Source organism: Psammomys obesus, unplaced genomic scaffold (genome assembly GCF_907164565.1).
Source record: "Psammomys obesus unplaced genomic scaffold, mPsaObe1.curated_primary_1811, whole genome shotgun sequence".
Taxonomy (NCBI): Eukaryota; Metazoa; Chordata; class Mammalia; order Rodentia; family Muridae; genus Psammomys; species Psammomys obesus.
This window is the reverse complement of record NW_026585742.1, coordinates 12064982-12072349: the sequence shown is the minus strand read 5'-3', so window position 1 is coordinate 12072349 and position 7368 is coordinate 12064982. Positions and strand designations below refer to the sequence as shown.

The 7368-nt window shown below is 34.4% G+C and overlaps 1 pseudogene; it reads right to left on the bottom strand.

The window, feature by feature from the left end:
* Positions 1–215: 215 nt before the first annotated feature.
* LOC129670507 (translation machinery-associated protein 7-like) lies at positions 216–410 on the bottom strand (annotated as a pseudogene).
* Between the last annotated feature and the right edge of the window lie 6958 nt (positions 411–7368).

Here is a 7368-nt window from a genome sequence, read left to right as displayed (position 1 = left end):
TTTTCTTTACATTCAGAGCTGAGGTAGGAATTGCTGAACACTAGAGACAATGAGCCATTGTATTTGTTTTACTACAAAAGTTTATTATGATGTACAATAAGCTCCAGGATAACACTTCATTCTAGCTGCAGGTGGCAAAGATGTTATGGCAGGGGATCCAGATGTTTAAATAGGAATGGAAAAGGGTCACCATCACCTCAGATACGAGGAATAGCTTACTTTTTGCCAGATTTCTTAATTCCACATGTGGTCAGGGGCCTCTTCCCCGTGGCCTTGGCTTTTAGCTCTTTGAATTTCTTCTGCTCCAATTTCTGTTTCTACTTGAAAGCCTTGTCCTCCTCATCCATCTCCTACTCCTGCTTCTTGGGCTTTTTCAGGGGCTTCCTTTTGCCACCTTCATGGCCGGACATGACGCCGACAGCCCCTTCACCAGTCCCTGGTGCTCTCAGTCTTGATGGGGATGCTTCTCTCCCTTCTTTAATTCTTCCTAGGAATGCCCTCACAGATCCACTCAAGGGGATATCTTAGTTGATACATGATCCAATGAAGATGACAATTAAGATTGATCATCATTACTACTAGAACTACTTGAAAAGTCCCCCACAAACAATCACTTGTTTTACAGGTGAAAACAGATAATTTCTCCTGTAAATTGTACAAGTATTTAAGCAAAGAGTGGCACCAAATTAATGTTAACCTTTCTGATAATTAAGAAGTAAATAGTCTTTATTCCTTTCAAGTCTTTATTCCTATCAACCTAAACAAGATTTAGGTTGATACAACAAGAATAAAAATATATAATCTCAAAAGTGCACTGCAATATAAAATCTTCCATTAATTCAAGTAAGTTCATAATGATATTTTTGCAAATCAGACAGAAAATAAACAATGAAAAATGATTGATTGATAAAGATTGCCATGAAATGCAGATTTGGTTTAGCATTTTAATTTTTAAAAATGAAATCTACCTTATTACTATACTGTAAAAAATTTCAATAAATCCAGAAGTATTTTATGAAGTGCAGTATCTATTCACAATTAAAAAAAAAACAAAAAACTTCTACAAATTACCAAGAGAGCTTCCTCAAAAAATTCTGAATGATTTCTTCTAAGACATGAGTGTTAGTAATAGATGAGAATGGTAGAATTTTTTCTAACTGGCATTTTGGTAAGCGCTTAGCCACAGAAGGAATGTAAGAATAAATGCACCCAGACAAGTATAAGAAGAACATGGAATCTGAGAGAATGATCATCTACATAAAAAATAAAATGACATCTAATGAAAATATTATGCAGTAAATAAAAGATTATCAAGATTTTATTGTATTACATAAATACATAAAATAATTCTATTTTCATAAGCTGACAACTGAAAATTATATATCAATTTCTTAAAGAAACCATATAGGATAAAATAAAATGTGAATTGATAAATTTTATATAGAAAAATTTGGCCATGGAAAACATTTACAAAGAAACTAATAGACATTTGTAAGTAGACATTTCTGGCACAAAAGAAAAGAATAAAGGAAATGGAAAATCTCACTTTTATATCATTTCTTGCAAATTTTATTTATGGACTTAATGTATTTTCAGTGAAATAATACAGAAACTATTTAGCAGATACATAATTTAAAATCTATGCAGAGATAAAATAAGACACTTAAATAGGTAAAATATATCGAGCCTAAACCTCAAGTTACAATATAAGAAATGTAATAGACATCGCCAACCTCAAGATATAACATAAGGGAAGTAATGACACAACATTAATGCAAAAATGAATATAGTGATGAAAAAGAATGTGAGACCACTATGCAGATAAACATATGAAGAAAGCATCGCTTATCTCTGTATATATGCACATGTATCCCCATCTGTCCCCGTGAAAATTTATGTTCCATCTACCAATCCCCATAAAGATAGGGATATCATTATCAATATGCATTATCAGCTAATGCCCACACTGAAGTGCATGTATCATCCTCTTATCCCTACAATCATGTTCATGTACCATGCACCAATTCCTACACAATGTATATGTGTGCTATCAAGTGACTCCTACATGATGAAGCCCATGTATACCATCAACTAATCTTCAAAAGCATGGGCACTTGAGCTAAAGGGAAATCAGAGTACTCTGAAAATGTAGTACTGACCTCTAGCAGGCAGGAGAGCTGTCCTGCCCCTCATCAGCTACAGTACTTGGGATAGTGGGCCCTACAAATCACCTGGGAAGCAGAGTAGATCTGTCTCTGTATGTGAGCATTACAAATAAAACGTCTCCAAGAGCTTGAGAGCCATAGGAGAGATGGCTCAGGCCCTTGCCTACTGCAGCACTCTCCTGACCAGCACACTTAAACTGGCCCTACAAAAGTAGATGTGGGTGAGCTAACACTGAAGGCATGAGACTAAGCTGCAGCATTGGATGAAACAGCCAGGGCAGTGGTGGAGAGTTTGTCCTGGTGGTAAACCTGCAGGAGTCCTGTTAGGCTGACCAGCTCAGTTACCACCCACACCCAGATCCAGGGCTTTGCACTGGCATACCCCAACATCTACTGCATCTGTGAAGTGCTGGAACATGCGAAGAGGCCATTCCTACAGATCCAAAGCTTCAGGATCTTCATGACACAGGACAACAACAGGATATCTGGGAGACAATCCAGTGAGAATCTAGTATTGCTAGGAAAGCAGAAGCCAGGGGCCTCAAACCAGACCAAGAACTCATTGCAATGAATATTTGCAAGTAAAAAAAGTATGGAGTAAATTATATACTGTTATAGTCACTGTGACAAACTACAGCTTCCACACTGAGATTTTTTTCTCTTCCTTGGGAGGAGGTTATAAGCACAGAGGGAGGACACAAAGGGACTGGGACATGGGTGGGATTAGGGTACATGATGTGAAATTCACAAAAGTGGGCTGGACTGTGAGGAGACAAGGGAAGGTGCTGCAGCAGGGATACAAAGTGAAAAAATTGTAATAAGTAAATACATAAATAAAATTAAATTTAAAAATTAAAAAAGTCAATAAAAAGCCCAGAAAGAAGCATCTCTACATTCAAGAAGTGGTTCATTGCAACGTTGACACAATTGGCTCCAAACATTAACAGTATATAAAGCTGCTGCACTTCTAGAGGAAGCACAGGGGGAATGCTTTTCACAGGCACAATGTCCTAGACTTCCTCTCAAACCCAAAACTCATAAAATATGAATTGGAAAATTAAACATCATCAAAACAAGAACTAAGTCTTAGAATGAAGCTTTTAGGAGTGTTTCAGAAAATGCATAAAAGAGGAAAACAAGTTTAGTAAACTATACTTTTAAAATAGTTTATTCTACAACATATAATAATAGCTATCAATAATAGGAAAAAAAAACTGAAAACAAATTTGACATGGGAAATTTCAGGGACAGCCACTGCCTGAAATTGAGATAGTGAAGTCTAAATTGTCATAGAGACCTGAAACTTTTGGAGGCTCAAGAGTCATGGGATACCTGCCATGAAGATGCTACCAGGTGTGGATGTGAGAGAAGTGTGTTGGAATCAACAAAAGTTGGAAGGAGGTGAAGATTGGAAGAGTACTTTGACAGTATAAGATATGGAATTCCACAGTTTGGAGCATGCCCTACTGATTTTAGGTTTTATTTTAGTCCAATATTTCTTCACTAGGTTCCCTTTCTCCTTTTTGAATTTTATGTCACTGTATTTTGAAAGTATATGATCTACTTTTTGATTTTTATTTTGCTTTTGCTTGAACATTAAAATATTGTTGTGAGTCTCAGAGACTTTGCACTTTGGATGTTTAAAGTGTTGAGGAATTTTGAAGTTGGACTAAATGCATTTTTGTATTACATTATGGCTACAAGCCTATAAGGTCCAGAGATTGTAGTGGCTTGAATAAATGTCACCTATATAAATAAACCCCTATAGGCTCATTTATTTGAATGCTTAGTCACCATGGAGTGGCATGATTTGAAAAGGATTAAGAGGTGTGACTTTGTTGTAGGTCTTTTATCACTGAGAGTGGGCTTTGAGGTTTCAAATACCCACACTGGGTCCAGTGTCATTCTCTCAGCCTATGGAACAGAATGTATTTCTTAGTCACTTCTCCAGCAGCATGTTTGTCTGCCACCATGCTTCCTGCCACAATTTACACTGCCTTGATGATAATGAACTAACCTTCTGAAACTGTAAACAAGCCCCAATTAAATTTTTCTTTTATTAGAGTTGCTGTGGCTATGGTGTCTTCTCACTTTTTGTTAAATTTCTTTGTGCCAGGTATTTTGTTGCAGAATTAGAAACTTAACTATGCCTGCCATGAAAATGGGTTTTCTTAATTTTTTATTTATTATTTATTACAATTTATTCACTTTTTTATCCTGGCTGTGGCCCCCTCCCTCATCTCCTCCCAATCCCACCGTTTCTTCCTCTTCACCCTCCAAGACCCTCCCCTAGTCCACTAATAGGGGAGGTCTTCCTCACCTTCAATCTGACCCTAGCCTATCAGGTTTCATCACAATGGAATACTACTCAGCTATTAAAAACTAGGAGATCATAAAATTTGCCGGCAAATGGTGGGAACTAGAAAAGATCATCTTGAGAGAGGTATCCCAGAAGCAGTAAGAAACACACCATACATACTCACCCATAAGTGGCTATTAAACTTATAATATAGGCTAAAAATACTGAAATCTATAGTCCTAAAGAAGCTGAACAACAAGGAAGGCCATAGGGAAGATGCTCAATCCTCATGCAGAAGGGCAAATGCGATAGATATCAGAAGCAGAAGACAGAACAGTACAGGAACCTACCACAGAAGGCCTCTGAAAGACTCTACTGTTCAAGGTATAGAAGCAGATGCTGAGACTCATAGCCAGGCAAAGGTTTATACTGGAATTCTTCGCTGCCAAATAATAAAGACAAATTTCTAAACAATATTCTCCAGCTGGTGAATAAATGAATAAAATATAATTATCAAATACTTAGCAATAAACAAGATTAAAATTTAAAAATAAATCAATACTGTTTTACAGTAAATTATCATTGCCCTTTTATATATATAATATGTATATAATTTATATAAATTATATATAGTTTATATTAATTTATATAATATATATTATATAATTATATATATAAAAGTACAATGATAATTTATATAATATATAAATTTTATATAATATATAAAAAGGCAATGATAATTTATAGTAAAACAGTATTTATATCTATTTATTATATTTATATAATTTATTAATAATAAAGAAATTAATTATAAATAATTATAAATAATAAAGAATTAATAATAAATAATAATAAAGAAATTATTAATAAATTATATAATAGTTTTAGAAGCTTAACTTAAGGACTATTGGATGCTATGAGCACATTCTACTATAAAGCTATGATTCAGCCCTCTCAGAATAGTTATCACCAGTGAAGGAAAAAAAAAACATAAAAGAGAAAACATTACAATTACAATTAATCATTTTTAGTACCAGACAACACAACAGATATGGTTATATGAAAAAAATGGAGGCACAAAGCAGGTGACACAATAACAGATCACAGTGAAACTTTTGAGGGTGCTAAAACTGATCATCATGATTGTGGTGATAGTTTTAAAGTTATTGTCAAAACTAAGTAACTTTTATATTAAAATCTTATCAGTTGTTAATTATAACCCCAACAAAGGTAAATACCTACTTCACAATGTTTTATTTTACTTTGGTCTTTTGATATAGAATCTCAATATGCAGCCCCTGCTAGCTTCAGAATTACCGTATCTCAGTATCACAAATGTTGAAATTTCAGGTATATTCTCTTCCACACTCCCTAAAACACAACGTTTTGTGATTATTCATTTCTGCTTTTCTCTCCTTATTTTACAGATAACCATTTAAAAATTTAGCCTCATATATTTTGCCTTAATTTTGAAAGTGGTGAAATAATCTGGGCTCTAGCAATAAATAAATGGATATGATTCATATTATTTTTATTTATTTATTACTGTTATTTTATTTATTGTAATCACTGTCCTTTTCCCAACTAAATATAAATATAAAAAATAGTGTGGCTTATTTTAATGCCCCATTTTAATATATTTAGTTGATTACATTGTTTAAGTACTAGTAAAGAAATAATATACAAGAATGGTTTATTATTTTTGTATATTTGGTCCTATATTTTTTAGAAAATAGTTTGAGAAATAATAATTCTGTGTGAAAGAGAAAATGTAGTAGATTAGTTAGAAGTTGATGAATTTCCTTGGTCTAATTGGAGCCACGCAGCATTCCTTCTATCAATGTACCAAGTACCACAGTCTGACCAAGTGATTGATTATAGTGTCCAATACTGGGATTTTTGCCTAGCTGACAGATTTAGAATTCGTAGCTAATTATCTATATGATTAGACTCTAGTGGCAATAGCTGGGTTATTTGTTCAACATAGCATACCTCCATGACAGCTGGCAAACTGAAACTATAATATTTTTCTAGTTGCCTTAAGTTAACAAATGATAATTGGCTAAACTGTGTCACATTAAATTTCAGGTGTTGATATTTTCTCTCAAGTGTTCCAGAATAACACACCATTTGGTGACAGAACCTTTAAAAAGATAATTTGAGTAAGCAAGGTCTTTTAAGTGTGCTCTAATTCCTAAAGCAATATTGTTGTTCTCATAAAAAGATAAAGACATACAAAGGACATACATGGCTCATGGGAGGACAGAGCAGGAGGCTGCAGCATTTATGCCAGGGAGAGAGGCTTTGTGGGAAACGAGACCAGATGATATATCCATCTTTCAATCTACAACGTACTAAGAAAACAAACTTTTGTTGTTTAACTCAACTGACATGTTGTACTTTATACAAAAGACCTATAAATTTAACACAAATAAATTATTAATATGGTGGATTCACTATGAAATGGACACTTAAGCCTGGAAAAAGCTGACTATGGTTTGAATAAATGGTTGGTCACCACAGACAATTTAGAAAGGAATCAAGACTATAATTCAATAAAGAAACAAAAGATATTGGTACTGTGACAATGTAACCAGGGACATAGAGGTTAAACTCCTACTATGAACACTCAAAGTATCTACTATTGGCCCAAATTTATCACGGTTATGGTTACTGAAATCCAGGCAGTCTCATTCTGTGGGACACATCTCTAGAAATTTATCAGAAATGTACTCCTTGGACATTTCTTTGTGTGAACTTAATCAGAAATTTGGTGATGTATTCTAACCAGGTGTGTCTCCATCAGTCCCCCAAGAGGCTGTGGTGCCCTTTCCATGTGTAGAAACAAGCTTCTACTCTTCTACCAACTGTCTGAGTAACCTCTACACTCAAGGGACATACTGG